Here is a 22,536-nt window from a genome sequence, read left to right as displayed (position 1 = left end):
CACTAGTGATAATAACTTCAGGGCTGCAGCAGGTAAAGGATGAACTAATTTTGATTTGAACTGTTTATACTGCTATGTGGCTAAAACTCTAATAATATAACCTATCTACAACTTTAGGTTATTGATATCAAATATAAAGTAAGTAAAGTAACCGGTAGTGTTAAAGCTAACTAAACTAACTAAATCTTTAAAATGAATGGATGAATGGATAAATGTGTAATATTTGCCACTGAGATGTAGAATATGGTTCGGGTTTAAGGGTAACTAAGCTGTATAAGCACCATCTCATGGTGACACCCTGCGATTGAATTGATTGGCGTGTCTACAGTGGTATCTGGAAAACCCCCAGGAGGAGAGGGGCACTCCCAGCTAGCTGCCAGCCAAAAGACAGTCAGATACAAGGGGGAAATCGAGCTGGCTGTAACTATTAGAATGAAGAGAAGGCCTGTCAATCATCTGTCGTACAGCATGAATGAAGCAACGCTAACCTAATCCCTCCATCCGCCCATCTTGTTACAGTAACAGAAGTTAAGTTCCGTACGGCTGGCACGTGACTTGTCATTAGATTGTGATATTATCATCACCCACATCATGTAATTTAACTCTGTGACAGAATCTTTACAGACTGATATTAAATTACAGCATTGCAGTGTCTCTGCACAGACACTCAGCTCAGTGGAGTGATGCTGTAGCCACAGTGTGATGCTGCACTCTCCATTCCCCCCCCCCAGGCTCCAAAACAATCCCTGCTCTTTCTGGAGATCTGCCAACCTCTAATTAGCACAGAAACTTTTTTTTTTTTTTTCCCTCTGATTTTAACAAAGCAGCATGTGCAGTTCTTGTGCCCTCATGCAGAACCAATCAGCCGAAAACAGCTTAATCAGTGAGAAAAATGGGCTAATATTACTGTACCTGTAGTGTTCTGCACAGAGCTGTGAGGTGGCCCCACCTGATTACTGCGCGCCCCGGTAGCTAATTTGGGACGGTTGGTTGAGGCAGGATCAAAACAGCCCAGAGCAGAGTGCAACCGAGGTAGCTACGATCAAAGCGATCAGCGGTGTGGATCAAAATGCTTAATCCAACGGACGGTCTTGACAAATTGTGCAGAAAACTTTTGTTCCTCCGCTCGTCCCACCTTTGTTTGACACCTGTTCCTCCACACCTGATAATGAAAAACCCCTATCAGGAACAAAAAAAAACAAAAACAAACATGAAATGCTGTCAAATGTGTCAAAATAAATAAATTAATATTAGTCAGAGATGTTTTTTTTTTTTTTTTTTTTTTCTTTATCTCCGCCCGTTTACTGAGCAGTTTTCTTCCTCGGCACCATGGCAACAAGATTATGTCTTAAACTGGAGCAGCCACTTTCAAGGACATGGCAGCTTTCTGTTTGGCAAGCCCCTGGATGTACATTAGGTCGAATGAAAGCATTTCCAAACCATTGTTGATGCCAAGATGTTGTGAATCAGCAGATGCCTGAAAGGAACTCATTCCATATTGCTCTGAACTTGGGGTAGGGTTTAGATTCAACATCTAGACTTTTTTTCTTTACTCATATTTTTTACAGTCAGGTTCTTTGCAGGTAGTCATTTACTCTGCAGTAGGTGGGCAAGCTGAAACAAGCAATTACTCATTCACGGGTGTCAGTTAATTCATTTATTTGTGGCTTGACCCTTGGAAACAGTCTTTATATATTCCAAGGTCCACTGTTCGTTGTAACACCTTTTGGTTGACAAAACTTTGATTGACTTGTGATTAGACGGAAAGCTCTTTGTGTTCACTGACAGAAAGCCATTGTTAAACCAAGGTTCTGTCCACCGATACATCGCAGTGCTCTAGCCACCGTCAGTGCTGGGTTTTCCCTCTGCTGAATTCTTAATTCTGGAAGGAGTAAGAGCATAGTACTTGATCTTAACAATTAAAGTCCTTGCGTGTTGGATTTGAACATTTATTCTGATGGCAACTTGTAGGACTATAGATCATGTTTACATAGTGTCCATGTCCCTCTGAAGTCACACTTAGGGTGGGAAACTCAAATTCTGTAACAATACTATACTGCTATGTTCTGGTTGCAGGTTCTATAAAAAGAAAGTAAGGAGAATAGGGTAAAATTAAAGTCCAGTTCTGTGTAATAACCTACAAGTCATGCGTCTCAGTGCTCCAAACCTGCTGTGCCCAAGGCACACTAAAGGGCAAGGAAGGCACGACCTGTATTTATATGAGTGGAAAATATCCTCCAGTAATATATCATGTAATCACTATGTATGTGTTTATTTTTAGTTTCCCCTAGAGGTTTTTAAAGGACTTTTTTAAGGGTATAGAGTTTCCCTCTGTTTTAAGAAATGAATGCATGCAAATTACCAACAGAGACAATTCGCAACTCATCAATTACTTGTTGTGTAGTTGTATGTTGCAATAATAATCTGTGGTTGTAACACAATGGACCACTTGGATGAACAATGACCATTTAATAAAACATAGTGCTCGTTTAACCCCTCCTTACACTCTATTCCTGCCACTGCAAAGTCCATCTCCTCTGACTGAAACACTGGTGCTTGGTTTCTGGAAGATTCTGGGGGAGTTTCTGTCAGCACAATCTATTCTTTTTTTTTTTTCCAGCTGAGCTATAACACAATTAGTTCTCCAGCATTTAAATGTGTTAAATGGCCTAAAGCTTGTCATGAAGCTCCAAATGGTTTGCTATAAATGCCATGTTAATGTTACAGACTATTAACAGCCCAATAAAAGTCTCAGGAAAAGACTGCGCAGTTAAAAATAATTTTATGAATCAGTGCCACGTTAGATAAATTAGAAAGCATATTTCACATCACTGACACTTTATGTTTTGCCCGTATCAAAATTATTACACAGCGTAAGTGAACACAGTGTCATGATGACTTAAGCAATTATTATCTCATATGTAGGAGCAGAAGTGTGACTGCTTCTGTTAATTAACTGCACACACTGCGGAGACTGAAATGAACTATTTTAACTTTCTTACCAAACATCATTTTTTTTATTTTTTTTTATTTGATGGGTTTTAAATAAGCAGCAGCAGCAAACTCACATTACTATCTTATTACCTGTAACTCTCTCTGCTAGTCGCACACATATTATCAGGTGTGGAAGCCCGCTGGGAGCTCTTCCGTCGAGGTAGTAATAGGCAGCGGGGAGGGCTGGCAGCGGGCTTTGAGCTGGATGACGTGGGAGGGCCACAATGCATCAGAGAGTGGATGAGGGAGTGAGTGAGAAACTGGTAGTCGGATCCCCCACTATCTAACAGTGCCAGTTGGAGAATGTTCTCCTACGAGTTTCCTCTGATCAGACAGAGATGGGTGACAGGCCTCGCTGTGAGGCAGAGAGTAGTGAGCTGAGGAAGCTCGGCACTAAAACTCACTGCTGCACACTGAAGTATGGGTGCGTACTCAATGGGCAAAGTTACTGTTCTCCGCAAATACCCTGCTGCACACGCTCTTACTGCAGCAGAGGACAAGTCAGCAAGTTACAGTGTGAGGGATTATTTGGGGGGGGGGGGTAAATGTATGCATCTATCATGTGATTAGCTTCCATGACATTTTCTTCATTTGGTCGCACTCCACTCATACATGAAACCAGCACCTCTTCTATAACCTTTTGGTTAGCCTCTTTACACAGTGTGATTTCAATTTGTGAGCAAATCTTTGGTCGTCAGTCCCAGATCCCTTCAAGGCTTCTGGAGTTGAACCAACCAGCATCTTTTGAGGAACTACTGGCAGTTGGAGAGGGCAGATACAGGTGTGGTTTAGCGTTGAAACCCAACAATAGAAGCAACTCAGCTCTGGGGTGCAACCAAACATTTTCATTGGTTGCACCAGTGCGCCGGAGATTTACAGATTGATATTTTAAACAATTAAGATTATCCCCTATCCCGACATTTAAGATCATTTGCTGCATGTGATTTACATGAAGAAAAACTTCCTGTACAGGGCACCTTCATTCAACCCACATGGAATGATGGAGCTTGGGTGGTTCACCAGGAAATTGTTGCTATCTGGGCTTTTCTCCTGTTTAAATTCATTTAAAGATGTATTAAGAAATTAGTTAAAATGTATTCTCAGATGCACCTACACGTACATTATGTGCTGGTTTGGCGCACTAGTGACAAAGGAGGATAGCTGCTACAGCATCAGTTATATCAGAACTGGGCAAAGAATGTGACTTTAGGCTTTGCTCTATGGACACAATGTTTTCTTTCTTCTCTTGGCTAACTTTGGTTAGGAGTTCATCGAGTTTTATTTACCAACTGTCTCCTCTGGTGATAGTGCTCTCCTACTGTTGCTCTGATTATTTAAACTTTTAACTAATCAGAGCAACAGTAGGCCTGAGACAGATGGTGATAAAGAGATGGTTCATCCAACAGTTTTGCGCAACAAACCGTTTGGCTCATGATGTCATCCGCTGCGACCCACAGCAGCAAACAAACAAATCATACCACGAAGTGCAATGACCCAGAACACTGTGGCCAGAGCAAAATTTCACAAGTTTCACAATTTCACATACCAAAATGATGGATGTAAAACGAAAACAAAGGAGAGGAAATCTTGCAAAGCTCCATTTTGTAAACACGCAGCTGGGTGGATGACATAAGCTGTGAAGCTGCTCATAAGCTGCTCTAAGACACTTTACATGTAGTATAAACACAGGTGCAGCTGCTCCTTGCTCTCTCGTTTGGTGTCAGATCCCCTGAGAACGCTCAGGAGTAACAGCACCAAGAGGAAGCTGCTGGTGGCCTTCTACTGGGTGACCCCTGAGAGCATGCTCACATGCTGTATCTCAGTATGGTATGCAGGCTGCTCTACTGTAGACAAAAAAAAAGAAAAAGTCCTGAGGGGAGTAGTTAAATAAGCTGAAAAAAATGTTGATTCTTCACTTTGTATACTTTGTTTTTATATTTATATTTTCATGTTATTTATTGTTTTCATTCTGCATCCTGTGATTTTGTTGTTGCACTTGCAATACAGTCGCATGGTGAGTTTACAAGGACAACGAGGGCATTCTGATTCTGATGTCCCGTTGAATGTACGTTTTCCTATCTACATCAAAACACCACGACTCACCACGGTCTGGCATTCCAGAGGTTGATATTGCACACTCACAAAGACCTGCAACCAAGAATTTATTGGACCCTTCCTGCAATAAATGTGCACGATCATTGTCAGCTCCAACACACAGTCATCCCAGCTTCCAAAATTACAGGTTGTTCTTTGTCACCACCGGCTTACAGCTGAAGACAGCCGACACGAACCGTTCTGACCCCGCCTGTATGCTTCTGCTGTTTCTCCCTTCTGGGAAATGATACCAGTGCCTGTCCAGTAAAACCACATGGCTAAAGAAAAAATAAATAAAATGTATGTGTGACCCATATATTCCTAATTAAGATTCAGATGTGTAATATGTCATGATGTGCTGGTGTGCTGCATATGGAAAATAACTATCGCTTCCATGGTCTGACCGATACCTGACTTTTGGGGCTGATGCTGATCGATATATCAGCCAATATACACACATTTCTTGTAATGCTTCCTCGAATCTTGGTATCAAAGTCATGTAATGGAAGCAGGGCTGCTTCACTTTGACCTTGTCCAAGTTATTTTGACCATAGTCAAATGACTTATAAGCAGTGCAAGAACACCTCCTAGACTGTAAAAAAACAAACAAAACAAAACACTGTCAATAAGCACAGTCCAGGCAGCAACACTGTTTCCTCCAAAATGTTTTTTGTCAACACAATGTAGGACTATATATCGTAACCTGTAGTGTAGTTTGTGTAAACACATGAGCTAACCTGTGATACGTGATGCCAGTTCAAATGTTGAAGGCACTGCTGCAACACGAAAAAAAAAAAAAAATCATCTGGTCACAATTATTCCGTCTGAGTCACTAGAATTCTTCCACAGCTTGTCCTTGTACAAAACTCAAATATTCTCGGACAGTATTTAGACACTTTCCAGAAAAAAAAAGAAAAAAAGAAAAAAAAAATGGCCTCCATGAGCAAGATCAGAATATTTTCAACTCACTATGTCCCATGGTGTACACTTGGATCCAGGTGCAGACTGAAACACTGTTTTCTATTATGAAAAAAAAAAAAAAAGAAAAAAAAGAAAAGAAAACAGAAAAAGAAAAGTAACAGAGGACATTGCAACCTTGGCAGAAGTATGTATTCTCTGAGTGTTTTCAAGTGTTACATACATGTAACCTGCTTAGAGCATCCTCATATTCAGCAGCCAAATGGCTCTCTGATGCTTTTGTTACTGAGAAATACAAAGGAAAAAAAGGTCCTAATGTAAAGTCCATTACACTCTAAACAGCGCATGAAGAAAGAAACATTTCTGTGCCTATATGTGTTTTGTGGATTAGAAGACAGGATGAACAAAAGGAAGGTTCAACTCAAGCTTTTTGGACCACAAGGTACAGAAACAAGAATCCGAGCTCTTCATCGCCATTTATTTATGACATATCAATCAAAATGATCAAATTAGCCTAAACACCCACACGCAAAACACAAATGGAAGCTACTAGATGCTTTGGTGCGAAGGAGGGCGGCTCTGCAGAGTTCTGTAACCCATTCAGTAAGACAAGAAAACCAAAACTATTTGCTTCTGAATGTATACTAACACATTATAATTGTATCCCAAATCCAAGCACAGCTTTTAAACATTAAAATATATCCTATATGCCTATCTTTCAAAGTTTTCAATTTTCTTTAAAGAGTTTTTGGGGCGTAATTGACCTACTGTTTTCAGACAATAGCCAAATCTGCCTATTTGTTGCTGCATATTTTCATAGTACTGCAGTCACATGCATTACGATGCCAACACTTTGCTATGCCACAGAGTAAACAAAGGCTTTAATAAGGCACAATAAAAAATATAGTTATATATATAGTTCCCTAAAGGGGCTCTTAGGAACTTCCTTGTTGCGGTGGAAGCCGGTCATTCGTTTATCAGCAGAGAGAGGCACAGAGAGCAAGCACTCCATTCAAATCTGTATAAAGCCACTGTGGCTGTGAGCTCCCATTTCTCATGTCAACTTACAATCTGCTCTCTGTAGCTCGTGTGCAATTTGATCATTCTGCGTTAAACTGTTTTAAATGTAATGTAAGTTATACATTTTACATAAATTAACTGAAGGACACGTAACGACTGTTTCATGACTTACCATACAAATTTTAAACCATGCAATTTTATTCTTACTTTGGAATTTGGTCTTCACTTCAGCCTCCCTTTCGCATGTTTGTCTTGATTAGGGACATCTCTTCACTAGAGACTTGACTCGAGATGTGTACATGGGACTTGACGTGGGACTTGTGGGTCTCAACATCGCTTTGTCCCTCTGAAAAACGAGGTGACAAACATTGTCGAGAGGACGCGTTGCTCTCCAGCGTTTACCAAATTATAATTCCGTGGTAGAATGTTGAATCTTAAATTGAAGAGACAATGACGCTGCAGCACATTCATTTGTAAGCCGGTACTTTGTGTTTCTGAAGCGCAAGTGAAAAGTTCACACATCATAAGTATATGACATAACTATATTCGCTCATTTTTTTTTATTTTCAAAGTCCCTCTTCTCAATGTTCCCTGTCACAGTTTTCCTCAGATCGTACTGTACTCTCACTTGCCAGCATCCCCATGCAGCTTCAGTGAAAATTGGCCCTCTCTGGGGCACTGCACCGGGGACTTGTGATTGTAATTTAATTTCAACCACTGAGGGCCATTGCCTCAGTTAATCCAAGTGTACAGAAATATCATTAGTGTTTGGAGGCACGACAGGGGAGGATGACTAAAAGCCAAAGCTGTAATTGTGAGCAGAGGGGGAAAAAAGTGGGGAACAGACTGCTAATGAGACGTGCTGAAAACAAGAGCACTGGCTGATGTAACTTCTTATGGAACTCATACTTTGGGGGGTTTGGGGTTTTAGGTAACGGACTGCATGACGACACAAGATTGTACAAACTTGCCGGTATTAGACTGCCCTCAAGTTCACACTGTTCCTTCAGGAAACGTCTAACAATGGAACCACCTGCAGTCCAATTTAAGACGACTTTCAGGCTGTTAAATTGAGATCAGGATGGCGAGGCAGCAGGATGTACAGCGATGTCAGCAGATGTAGGTTAATTAAGGTCAGTGCTGGTTTGAACCTGAAGAAAAGGTTCACTTCGTTGTGTGCTGTTTTGGGTTTTGGTAACTGCGACTCTTTTTTAATAGATATAAAACTAAAAAAAAAAAAAAGAAAAAGAAAAAAAAAAGTGAAATTTAAAGATCAAGTAAAAAAGATCTTCACTTGGCCTTCAGACTGCATTCCCACCTGGTTTTTGAAAGCAGTATTTTGCCTCCAGTTAAAAGCATACCACTGTTTACCCCCTCTTACATAAGCCCTCTTTGGGTTCCTCTGTTTGAAGTCATTTTAAAGTCATCTTGAAGCTGCATTTTCATCTAAGGTTTTAGAAAAATAGTTTCCACTCACTTGATTTTTGATTTTTTTTTTTTTTTTTTTTTTATGAACAACAGTTACATTTTTGTCAGATTTGCTATTCGCTCTCTCCTCAACACTGAGTCTGCTCTTGTCAAGGTCGCTAATAACTTGCTGCTTGCCTGTATTCCTTTTGCATTTTGCTCACTCTCAGTGTAGAATGTTAGAACTACTGGGGAATTCCTTCCAAGTTTTGTCTCCATACATTATTTTTTTATTTTTTTTTTATACAGCCGATCCAAGGTCAATTCGTGTAGCTGCCAAGAGAACTTCTTCAAACTCACAGAGGACTTACCGTTTGCTGGTCATGTCTGTATATCAGCTTAAACAGATCGATTGGCCCATAACAATATATGATATTCACACTGGTTCAAAGGCTTAACTACACCTGGAGGCATCTTGGCATACATAGTCGTAGATGAGAGCCCAAAGGACACTAAAGGACACACCTACCTGAGCCACAGTCCATTCTCTCTGCTGCCATCTTTAAAAAAGATAGAGTAGTATCTGTTGCCGTACCACCAGACTACAGAGCAGCTTCATCGCTCAGACTGTGAGACTCCTCAACTCATCCTAAACACTCCACAAAAACGAAATTGCTGTTCTTGCGTGCCACAAAAGGACTACAAATAGCACTTCATTGCACAAACCTGTATTGTAGGATGACAAATAAATGAACTTTGACATATTAAGGAAGTAATTGAAATCAAACTAATCATTCACCCCATCAGAGATGCTGTGTATCACCTGACATGGGCAACATAGAGATAAAAAGTTAGATGGATCAGTGGTTTTCCTTTGGTTTGGTGACACAGTGGTTCCTGTAGTAACAGTAGGCCAGCTGAATACAGCAGTGACCAACTGTTGAGTAGCTACTTTGTAGGGAATACAACAGAAGACCAGCTGGTGTTTTTGTTTCCAGTGCAGTCAGACAAACATCCACTGTTTTAATCAAGACAGTCAATAGTAATTGATTTCATGCTGCACATACTCACAGGTAGTTTCCCACACCAGCAGGACACAGTAAAAGGAGTTGATTGCCTTGCAATCGTGGAGGTGTGCAGCCTGCAGCCTGCAGCTCTCCATGTACCTGCTCACTGTGGTTTCTCCTGTTTCATTACTCCCTGCTTCAAACTGATCCACTGATCAAATATGACCAAAAAAAAAAAAAAACACGACTGCTGTTTTGTGTTATAGACACTTTTCAATGAAAGATCCCGTGTGTTTCCTGTTGAATGTTTTAATGTGAAGCAGCAGCTGAAACTCAATCCCTTCAGAAAAATGGCACAATATATAAGTGCAATTAGACTTTTCAAACACAGAGACTCACCAAGCCAATGTTCTCTATGGTTCTCTCTAGTTTACTTAACTCCAAAGTAGTGATTATAACACAACTTCCAAGGCTAAAAAGCCTCCCCACAGGCGCTGGATTGCAGCATTTTTTTCCAGTAATCGATTGCTTTTATGAAACACTAACTCAATACTGGAATACTTGAATTACAGAACACTTTATATTACTCATTACAACGAGAAAAGTAATCTGAATACTCTAACGGAGCAACAATTTACCCCCCAGTACTGGCAACTAAAGGCAATTATTGTGCCCGCTCCATATGCATTGATGCATGATGAGGCTGGCTTCACAGAGCTGAAGATGACAGCAGAGGAGGAGGGGTAAGGAGTGTCTGGCTGCCTGACCAGTCTGTGACTCAGCCAGATAGCTTGCTAGATATCCAGCAAACTTCAGTGACACACTGGCAAGCAGTCCCTGAGCCCCGGGATCTGGTCATTGAACACTTCTCACATACCAATTGTCGTTCACAGGGCTGCAAGCCACCCTGGCTCCGATCTGATCTTTCGTAGGCGAGGTCCGAAAACCACCTGCGACCGCAAGATCAGGGCTAAAGTCCTATAACCAGAGCAAACTAAACTGCAACCACACAACACAGGTCCGTTTTACCTGTTGCTGATATACTTAATCAGTTATGCCATTTTGGGAGTCATCATTCATCAACCTATTCAGTTGTTTAGGTATGAGGGTATGTTGTTTAATACAGCTCTGCCATTCTCTTCTGAATCCCTCATTCTTTGGAAGGCAGTGCAAGGCAGGGATTGCAAACTCCACCTGTTCACTGAGTGTAAATACACTGTATAGATGAGAGCAATCCATCTGGGTACTTTGCCCATTTTAGGAGAACGCAGCCCCTCTTATTTGACCGGCAGTTAATGCAAATGTAACTTTCTCTACTCTACTTTTTACTACGAGCTTAACCGAGTAGAAAACAGGTCGGGTTTAGCTCCACTTCCAGCATTACTTCCTGTTACAAGGTTCATTATTAGAAGGTAGGTCAGCTCAGTTTATGTGTGTTATTAACATTAAGATACTCTCTGCTGCTGGCTGTCAGCCGAGTGGCAAGGGTATTAAACCAAACTCTAAAAACCGATGCCTTCCTTTTTTTCACAGTCAAAAAAGTAGCTACGCCTTTGCAATGATTTTGATTCACCTCGATCCACAGGCAGAAATCAGCACACGTAATTTACTCAGCAACATCATTAATGAAGTTGTGATCACGTGTTTGACGCAGACAGACACATACTGACTGGCTGGGTCTCGCAAGTTTTTACCATTTTCATTTTCAACATGACAGCCTGAATCCACGAATCTCTTCTCTTTCCCTTTGTTCTTTGGGAAAGTGATGCAAATCATAACCTTTGGGATGTTTTATTGTTTGACGTGAAAAAAATGCCACGCAGCCACTTTTAGGCATCTTGCTACTGGCCGTTTTCTGTTTGGCGTTGGCACTTTCATAGCATTTTGTTTTTCATCCGGGGAGGGGGAAGCGTGGTCCCTCTGTCAACAGGAAAGTGACATATGACTTCTCTCTATGGCTATTGCAGAAAAATGCCTGACGTACAAAGCGATAAATATTTTAATTACCAAAGCTAAAACCTAAAAACATAAGGGGATCATATAACATTAAACACATATGAGAATTATGTTCTCCAGGCAGCGTTGCATTTCACATAGAATATATCTTTTGATAGACAGTCGTTGATAATTTTTATTATCATTTTTTTTTTCATCACAGGTCTCAAAGCTTCTTGAGGTACTCTGTGATATGTGATTCTGTGAAATATATGAAATATATGGATTGGAACTGACTTTAGGGTTAGCCAAAAATCATATTGAACACACACTGAAGATGTATTGCGGTCATTAAATCATTGTCAAGTGTTATTCATCAGATTGACAGACATCATTACCAGCACTAATGTATTGCTAAGTAATTGTACTGATTTCCCAACATACATATGATGTATGCTGACATGTGTGCTAAATGAAGCTGTCACAGTGAGACAGGTGCTCAGAGTCTCAGTGCTAATGAACAATTAGACAGGGACTTTAACAAGATGCCTCGGTGAAGTCGACTTAAATGGGCTGGAACAGATTCCCCGCGGGTAAATGGGTTGCTCGCAGAGTTGGCCTTTAACACAATATTAATAGCACTGACTAAGATAGACTGTGATGTTTGTCAGCCAGCATTACACCTTCGAGTGTGTTAAATAATTAGTGAACGTAAGAGAAGACATCTTTTGTTTTCAGGCTTTTGTGGCACAAAGATGTTTGACTATATTCATCCAGTGTGGAACCAACTTACTTAAACTGGGCTTTGACACAAATAGCACATTCAAGGCTTCTCTGGTTTTAACCATTTTTTATCGGAACAGATCATGAGTGCGGTTGTGTCCATACGTGTGGCTTATCTCGGCCTAATATTATGGAGCACATTGATGCCCAACGATCTCTGGTGTTCATTGTGCATGACAAAGTGGGTGATTTCTTCCTCATCTGTCCCAGATTCATCCAGTATAAACTGACTGATTTACCGTGCTTGTTGCTGTTAATCATATTTCCACCATTTATTTTGTAGACATGAAAATCCTACGCTTACATTCTGTATTCTGTACTACACAATTGTAGTTTAAATAACACAAAAGTGCAAGTCTTGTTAAGTGTAATTAAGTTTATCTGTTAAGCGCATAATCTATTTTGCTTGTACTTACCATACCTACCGCATGTTCCAGGGGCTAAAGGCGGGGCAGGGGATGGCTCTTCCTCCTCCTTTTATACAAAATACGTACAAGTTATAAAGTCCAGCTTCAGCTATGGTACAAAACCACTGGGACTATGAAAGACTCAGAAAATGAAGAAGCACAGACAGCTAAGAAAGATGGAGACGGAGAGAGACACAGTACATTTCAGCTTTCGATCTCATGGAAGTCCCGGTGTGCGTCACTGGAAGCGTCATCTCGTCACAGGAAGCTACAGGAAGCCTGCTCGTGCTTGAATGCTGCTTACACAGATGACGCACCATTGGGCAGCCTTTGCTAGCATATACATTACTGCTAATGGTGAGTCTATTCCAGCTCTGCACAAAAAAACCTTGACATGAATGTACAAACTGTTTGTTGACTGCAACAGAGTGTGAACTAATATCCCCCTCACCTGTAATAACTACAATCATCAACTACTTAGCAAAACAACAATTCATAGGTTTTATTTTTTTATTTTTTGTCCTTAATGCACTCCTAATAATATGCTGTGGGAATGAACTGGGTTTAAATTATTTTGGTTGAATGGTGCAGACCTAATTTCAAATGATGCATGGTTTAGTATCTTGTCTTCCAAATAAAAGCCCTCCTCTCCTCTAAATCTAAATGGTTATCAGATTAAAAAAAAAAAAAAAAGTGCTGCAAAAATAAAAGATTATGAGGCACTTCATAAATGTGTTTAATTTGCAGCAGTGGTCCTCATTATATCAAAATAATGTCTCTGTAGTTTTGTTTCTCAATCACATGGAGCAACAGGGGAAACTAGTTGTACATTATTTACTATAAGACGTGAGTCGTTTTTGATCATTTATTCTTATTGCTTAATCGTTTGCATTGTTATTTTGTAAATGCTGGTGATTTGTGATCCATGATGATATTGTTGACTCTATAAAATAGTGGAGTCGCTGTGACGTCACCCGCAGATTTCTGAAGAGCCAGAATGAAGCTCGAGGGGGTTCCAGTGGTACTTGACTATGCGCAGCCCCCATCTAATCAAAGATCGGAGGGTAAGGTGTAACTGAGTGGAGCCAAGTTGAACAAGCCCACCTTAATGTAAGCTAATGTAGCAAATTTCACCTTACCTCATTCATGTGAGTGTGACCATTGGTGTATTTATGTTAATTTAAGTTATTTGCGTGAGTTTTACTGAGTTTATTTGCCCCAAATAGCTAAAATACCTTATTATACATTAGCTGCAAGACAGCGAGCAAGAGGAGTGTATCTGTGATTGTGTTTGTGTCTGACAAAAGTTAGCACTCACCACACTTTCTTTCAGTTTTCATGTCTTTTCTCTTTCCCATCTCTTTTCGAATATGATTTATGAAGAAACCAACATTTTGCCTCCACTCAGCAATCAAATAAGAGATTGCAGTCATGGTTCATTACAGTGGATGTTGGCACCTTTGCACTCACTGCTGCAGACAGACTGAAGATTAATCTACTTTTTTTTTTTATTATTATTATTACAAATGTTTAAAAAACAAACTTTGCTCTCCTCAGCTACGGTTGGTTTTTCCTCCTGAAGCTCCGTGCTCCGCCCATGACTCACTCCTGCAGAGCTCACCAACTCCATCCGCTCTCTGCCGGTTCAAGCTAAACGCCAATCCCACAATCCCAAACACCAGCATCCGTCAATCCCCAGTTGTCTATAACTGCATAGCAGGCCAGATTACTTCCACAACATTTGCATCAGGAAAAAAAAGGCTCCCACACACTGTCCACTTAATTTGCAATTAGGTTTAATGACAGCAGTGTTTCAGTACTTCAAGTTATTATGTAAATTAAAATGTGGATAAAACATGTAAATCAACCATACCTGAAGTAACACATAGAGTCAGTGCTGTGGCAGACATGGCGGAATGTCCCTGAGCTATTGAGTGGCATTGAGTGTTACCATTTATTACCATTGTTATCTGCCTTTTTCTTTTCAGATGAGGCATCACTTCATACTTTCATACATACATTTTACACACAAATCATAATCAGAGGTCTGAGTGGCAGCCATGGTAGCTTTTTCGTCAGCTCCAAGCTGGGAAAACAGAGGAAATATGTGATTTCGATTGAGCGCTCTGCTCAGAAAACTGCACAATTAACTGACATTGTGTTGTAATTGACTTACACAAGTGTATTTGTAAATAATAATGGAGTTTTTTTTAATGCTGTGTAAACTCTTCCAGTATGAAACAAAATAATGTAGCTATTATACAATAATAGCCTCAGGTGGCTATAGAGCAAACTGTCATGAGGTGTAAATTGGTTTTCTGGATTCTTATTATTTTCTGTGCACACACACACACACACACACACACACACACACACACACACACACACACACACACACACACACACACACACACACACACACACACACACACACACACTACCACAAACACTGTTTTTCCATAAGGTCCTCTCATGATGATAATGTCCAAACAGTAGCTAAATGACAAAGGTGCAGTGAGAAGTAGGTAGTGCATTTGAATGATAATGGAACATTTGTGACTAACAATAACACATTAGTGAGAATTACTTGAAGCACCACTCCAGCAGTTTAATGTTGCCCTCCCCAACAATGGAGCACTCGCAAGACACATATTTGAAAACAAGTAAAATAAAAATCAAAGCAGCGGAGGTTCAGACCCTCTTAGTTTTAGTCCCTAGTATGGGTAAAGCTGGATCATACATGTCTTCTGTTTGAAACACTGTGCCAAATGAGTGCATGTGCCCTTTAAACTTCATGCCCCGAGGTTGTAAAGGAGATCCGTCAAGTGCTCTGGCCGTGTCTTTGGTTTTGGTTAAATGTTAATAAAAATGTGATGATCATTGCTTAACTTTAACTGAGTTGTGTGTGAGTGACTTAACATAACCATACAACTTTTAACAGTGCAGCAGTGCAAATGAGTGTTGTACAGCACGCCCGCCCCACACCAGTGTGTGAAGGGGGAATATGCCACTTTCCAGAGTTCAGAAAACCACATTCCTAATCTAACTGACATTTGTGACAATTCTTTAAAAGCATAATTATGATGAAAGTGCCACTTTTAATATTTGCCATGTTTTTGTTTTCTGGTCAAAATCATTTCCAGTGGGAATGCGAGGGGCAAATACTATATTAGCATCAAAATAACTATTTTTAAAACACTAAGACGGCTCAACACAACATGAAACTTTGCTTGTGGTATCACCAGGGTCTCTACACATGAACACGAGCGTTGAGAACATTGTTTGAGTTGACAGAGTTTACTGAAAAGAAGGTTTTTGAACAACTCACTTTACCAGTTGTTTTTTTTCTGCTCGCCGCTGTCCTGCCAGATGAGAAGTGTCGATCCCTGAATGCGACGTAACATGGAGGAGAGTAAAGGTGGAAAGCTCCTAAAGCTTAGTTCCGTGTAAATGCACAGGTAATTTGTTGTTTTGTCATTAGCGAAAAACTAAATTGACCTTGAAGTGTAAAAAGGAGCCTCATATGGAGTCCGTTCATTCGCATTCGGAGATCGACGCTTCTCGACTGGCAAGATGGCCACATTTTCTTAAACTTCCAAGAGTTTACTGTACAAAACCATAATAAGCACACAATGACAGTAATAATCTATGTTACCTATGTGGAAAACAATGCAGTATGGTATACTGAAACCACCCTCCAAATCCACAAAGTAACAGCTTCAATAATGCCCTTCCTGAACTCCCATTGTGGACCCAATTTCACTGCAGAGCATGGCAATACCATTAAAGGGGAAAAAAAAAATAATGAAAATACAACACACTCACACATACACACACTCACGTCACACACAAGGGTATTGCATGGTGAACTCTCATGGGAAGGGAGGCAGTTCCACCTCAGGGAGCTGTGAAGGCCGACGCACAGCATACTCGATGGAAGCAGAGCCACGGAGGCTGGATGCATACAGATGACGAGGGGTGTGCTGAAGAGAGATGGTCTGCTGTATACAGTATGTATGTTGGGGTAAAGGGCAGAACATGTAACTGGAGGGGCTCGGAAACAGATGGTGTGGTCAGTGGGGATTACGAGCAGGAGTGAGAAAAGGGACTTGCAGACTGCAGAAAAGGTTGTGAGATACAGAAAAAAAAAAAAAAAAAAAAACTGCTGGGAGACTTATGAGACATGTTATCAAAAACCTGTGCACAGTTTTGCTTCTGTTCAAGTCTGGAATGGCGAGGTGAGAATTTGACACGTCCTGTGCTTTTATTGATGTCCAATAGCAGGATCCGCTCAAACTGTTTGTGTTCCTGGTAAAACACTCTGCTGCTTTTTTTTTCAAAATCCTTGTTCTTCAGATGCAGCTGATGTTCATTGGAACGTAGCCTGATCATGCCTATTAAACACATGACAAGGAAACATTTGTACTGAATGTATCTGCAAACGGATCAGACTATAGATGCAAACCGTGGCTATAATCATTTAAACTGTTGTGTTTGTTTAACAGCGGGCTGAACAGCAAAGTTGTGCTGCACATCTGATCACAACCAGCATGCTTTTATATGCTTTTTTCTTCTACTTGAGTGTGCTTCATTGGTTCTTGTGATTGTAAAAGATCTTGAAAGTTAAATAAGTCAGATTCTGCACCAAAATAAGCTCCCCTTTCCCATAATAAACACCACTCCACAAACTTGTCAGTAGTCCTGCCTTTAATTCTTCATAACATCAGGCTATGTCACATTTCACATATTTTCATAATTGATGCATTGATGCTAGTTTGGCACTTAGAAATTGATTTAGCACAGCTGCTCTGTTTTCGTTAGCGGTGCTGGCTCAGTTGTGCGTGAGCTGACCAATCAGAACAGACTTGATATTTGGGAGGCGGGGCCTTAAAGACAGGAGCTTGAACAGAGTTTCAAACTGAGGGAGAATGCAGTGCTGCACTCTGACAGTCTGAGAAAACTGACATGTTTTTAAACTAAATTCCATTATAAACCTATTATAAGAAGTGAATCTCTTCTAATACTCACTGAAAATGAAAGTTAGGAACCTAAAAATAAGCGTAATATGTCTCCATTAAAACCATTATATGTTCCAAGTTGTATTCAAATTCTAATTATTAATTCACTCCTGATGTTAAGCTAGGGCTTTAGCAAGATGAGTACCCAAATGCATACACGCACACACACGCACACACACACACAGGAGGCAGGAAATGGAGGGACAAAAAGCGAGCTTTATTAAACCGAAGCCAAATGAATATAAAAACCAAGGGATCCAAACCCAAAAAGCTAGTAAAAAAGGTAAAATGCAAACCAGCAATCCCATCTAAACCTAAAAATACATTCTGTCTCAGTGTCTAACATTGCTTGAAACGGCCATTTCCTTTGTGTTTGTGTGAAGGAATACGGAAGTTGTACAGTTGAGAGAATATAGTGCCGAAGGAGAAGGCTGTTTGACGGCGACATAAAGCACCAAAAATGATGGAAATATGGAGTGCACTTAAATCGATGTATATTTTTTTAGGTCTAACTAATTTTCGGTGGCTAAAACACGCCTTGCTGCTGGCTTACAATGGAAGAAGGCCCTGCTTCCTGCCATGGGTGCGCACTGCCTCTCCACACAGGGGGGAGAGCTGACGGTCATGTAATGCAGCGAGCTTGTTCAGGCAGACAACTCCAGCTGCAGTGATATACACATGAGATGCACCACACTCCATACTTATCTACCAAACACACCCTGTCAATTTGGCAGTCTACTGCAAAGATCTCCCATCTCTCCCTCTGCCTGTCAGTGCCCCCACTGCCCTGCATCACAGTATTGCTGCATGTTGCCCCACCACCACTCCAGCATCAACATGTAGGCTCCAACTGCCTACGATGTTTTATGCTCATGAGGTCGGAGCCTAGACACCAAACTCTAACTTTGTTTTACTGATCCTAATAAACATTTAAAACGTGAGTTTTCTGACTCAGCTGCAGGTAGTGAAGTGGCTAGGGATACCTCATACCACCCAACTTCAAAAGACCCCAACTGTTACTTTATCTTTTGAGAAATTAAGTTACAACAATAATTCATTTTAACTAAATTATTGTGGTAATTTGGGGGTAAAAGACAATTTTACTTGGTTATTAACACATAGTCACCATGACATTTAGAGACATGTGAAATAAAGTGTTACCCCCCCATTTTTCCTCATAGGCCATGGCCATGGCTGGCTGATGATACGATAGTGTCATTGAACATGTTTGGTGCCCTCAAGACAAAGATTAGAGACTTTCTCTAAATATAAGGCACATCTATTTGTTTGTGGAAAGCAAATCCAATACTGAGACACTGTGTCCAATTCAGCAGGGACCAGGGACGGTCTCTTGTGATTGCTCAATCATTTCCCTCTTAACCTCGCACTCATTGCATTGATTTTAAAGGGAGTGCAAGATGAGCCTTTTCTGGACCATGAATTAAAGTGCCGTACCAGTAAATGCCATTAGTCATATCACTGGCTGTCTGACAAGTCAATTTCCTCTGTAGTGTTGTGCATATTTTTCAAAAATTGGCAAGATGTTTCATTTATCTCAAAAGCTTTTTTTTTTTTTACACAAAACTTACCTCAAGGCTAAAAAACATCCATCTTCTGATACCAGTATATGCAAACATTTGACGATGGTGCGCTCTTAGACTCAGCTCAGGAATAAGGTTTCCCCCGCAGGGCGAACAATAGGTTTGAAACAGTAATTTGTTAATTGCTGTTGAGTTAGAAGAAACTAAATTATCCCCAGGGTTAATTTAATTAGCGCTTGGCCTGAGGAGAAGAAAGCAGAAGAGCCAGACACATTATCCATCTCAAGTGCACTGCAGTGCGTTGGCATTAGTGTGGTCGTCTTCTGTGGAGGTTAAGTTCAGCGGACAGCATTCAGCACAATCTGTCAGCCTGTGAAGGAATATGAGGACCGTCAAGATGTTTCTGTCCCATACATGAATCATGCCAAAGTGTGTAATAGACCTGCTCACGCTACAGAGGATTGTGTGAGAGATCGACGGTGTGGCGCCAAAGGTACCAACAGAGGGTGATCGTGATAGAAACAATGACAAACATAGTCTAAAGCAGTTGTTTTCAACTGGTCTGTCTTTGGGACCCACCATCCCGCCTTAATGACAAGCCGCAACACAAATCAAGGCAAATCTTCATCTCAAATTTATTTAACATAACACTTCAGTAGCCCTGCGATAAGCTAGCGACTTGTCCAGGGAGTACCCTGCCCTCGCCCGGAGACAGCTGGGATTGGCTCCAGCAGCAACCCCTGTGACCCCATAAAAGGGATAAAGCAGTTACAGACAATGGTAAGATGTGTGGATAACACTTCAGCAACTGTACTATTAAAACACTTCAGTCACTTATTCAGACAATAAGAAGAAAAAATACATACAAAAGTGCAACTCTGACAACCAACAGATTTTTTGTCCTCACTGGAAAAAAAAAATAAAAAATCAGTTTCTTCAGTAGCAGTTTTAATCTACAAATTCAAAATACATTAAACAAAAAGTGCAATTGAAAAAGATTCAAGTATGCAAAATGAACTTTTTTCTGATGACCTATTCAGTAGGGAAGTACTGAAAAACATTGAACATTTGAAGAAAATTAAGCTGCATTCTCTTCAAACTTACAGAAGGTCAACACTGACATCACAGACCTGAGTTTGGAAGAATTAATGGGCAAACTGGGGATGTTTTTTTTTTTTTTTTTTTGCTCCTGACAAGAGTCTCAAAGTCTGGAGTGACGGTAGGCAAAGCAACTGTGCGGTCATGCTCAATGTTACGTCCGTTACTGTTTTTTGTCTTCAGCTGAACCAGAGCTGAGAAGCCACCCTCACAGAGATAGGTGATGCTGAACGGCAGGAGGATATTTACTGCTCGAGCGTGACAAGGGAAGGATACTCGCCCGTGGCAGCGCTGCACCAGAAATGGGCTTACTTTTGTGAATTTCTCCTTCAGCGTGCGGTCACATGACAGCTCCACCAGCTGACTCTCTTCGTTGGCAACGTGGCGCTTTCCGTTTCCATTCCAAGCGGGTCACGTATCCAGTCGTCATCCCTCTGCTTCTCGGGAGGGTAGTCATCAAACCACTCCAGAAGTTTATTCAGATGTGTTGTGATCGTTGCACTCCGTTTAATGTAGTTTACCACTTGGATGACATCTTTTAATGTTTCATGAAGCACTGGTACCATATACTTTGCTGCCAGGGCCTCCCCATGCCTAGAACAACGCTTCCAAGTTGCATTCGGAGCTCTGTCGAGTATTCTCCTCGCCACCCCCGAGAGTTTTCCTGCCATGAAGGCAGTGCCATCAGCTGTGATACTGACGCACATGTCCCAGTTTGGGCCCGCTGAACTCAAATACAAGTCCATTGAGCTGAAAATGTCTTCTGCAGTTTAAGTAGTAAGGAGCTCTCTTGTGCAGAGAAGAGAAGTGTTCCTGTAAGTCCCAGTCCCACACATGTCTCAAGTAAATGAGTAAAACTGCTTAGTTTCTTAAGTCTGTAGATTTGTCAGTTTGTAATGCAAAATGACTGCTTGCCTTAATGCGAGCTGTGGTACTGCTTCAAATAAAATTCATTGTGTTTTGTTAATATTTCATCCTAAATAATCAATATATCCTGTAAACAGGAAGAAACTAAGTAACCTTACATGCAGCTCTTACAGGGTGAATGTAAGCAGCAGCAACAGAATGGTGATGATAATGCAGTCAGCATCTTGATTTCAAAAGTTCAATACCAGGTAAACACTGTCCCTCAACTGTGACTGTGTGTGAGCACCAAGCATCGATGTTATAAACACAGCGTCCGCCTCTCCTGGTCCAGTGTAGTGCTGCACTCTGTCGGCTCAGAGGGTGGTCGAGACAGAACTCTGTGAGCACAACAGTCTCTGTAGTCATGCTGTTTGACCAGCCTAAGTCCCAGACTTTGTTTAAAGAAAGTAAATCCAATACTGAGACATTGTGTCCATTTCAGCAGGGACCAGAGAAGGTGATTGCTCAATAATTTCCTTCTTATCCTCAAACTCATTGCATTAAATTTGGCCCAGTCAGGTCTTTGTGGGCCCAGTATTCTGTCCGTCAAAGTGCAACAGCTTGATCCAAGATGTTGTGCTGGAGACACGTATCTGTGGGAACTATAGCCTCTGATTTCATGCTGTTTGACCAGCCTGAGTCCCATTTAGTCTATTTCCTTTTCCTGTGACCGGACAATAACCGGGAGCAGCCTTAAACCAGGCTGGATTGGCACAACTCTTCTTCGGGCTCTCTTCATTCCTGGGTTGGTCCAAGGCCAGGTTGGATGTTTCGCCCATAATAAAGTCTCAACTTTCACAACTGGATCACAGTGTTTGCTCTCATTGTATATACGTGGCACTTATGATATATGCCAACCAATTTTCTTCATGCAGAAATAAAACATAGAACCCAGGTTGACACAAAACATTATTTCCACACACAAGGAAACTAGTAAAACACAAATATTTTGCTATATTAATAGCTAATAATAATAGTAATTAGAGATGAAAGCGTTGAAACACAGGCAATGCAACAGTTTCGGTAGAATAGCAGCGCATCTATCTGTGGGGTGTATATAAAGTAACACACTGAGAGAACTCTGACAGTCTTTCTACAAAATGTTCCTAGAGATCATTGTAGCAGAGCACACCCACCATCCTGACCCGGGTGTATAACTTACAGCCTGTGCTTTGGCAGTATACCTCGGTGTCAGTGTATTTGTAAGCTGTGGTCTCAGAGTTAGCGCAGGTTAAATGCCCAAATTCACACTCCACTCCACTGCACAGCAGGGCCACTAAACACTCAGTGTGTGGACTGCACTGCAATAACGACCCCGTGCTGAGAGAGGAGTGTGTGTGTGTGTGTGTGTGTGTGTCCACAAGTGAAGAGCATGTCAGTGGGTGTTTGGAGGTGGATGGATGTATAG

This window comes from Acanthopagrus latus, chromosome 20 (assembly GCF_904848185.1).
Source record: "Acanthopagrus latus isolate v.2019 chromosome 20, fAcaLat1.1, whole genome shotgun sequence".
NCBI lineage: Eukaryota > Metazoa > Chordata > Actinopteri > Spariformes > Sparidae > Acanthopagrus > Acanthopagrus latus.
The sequence above is the reverse complement of the archived record's forward strand: the minus strand, read 5'-3'. Positions refer to the sequence as shown.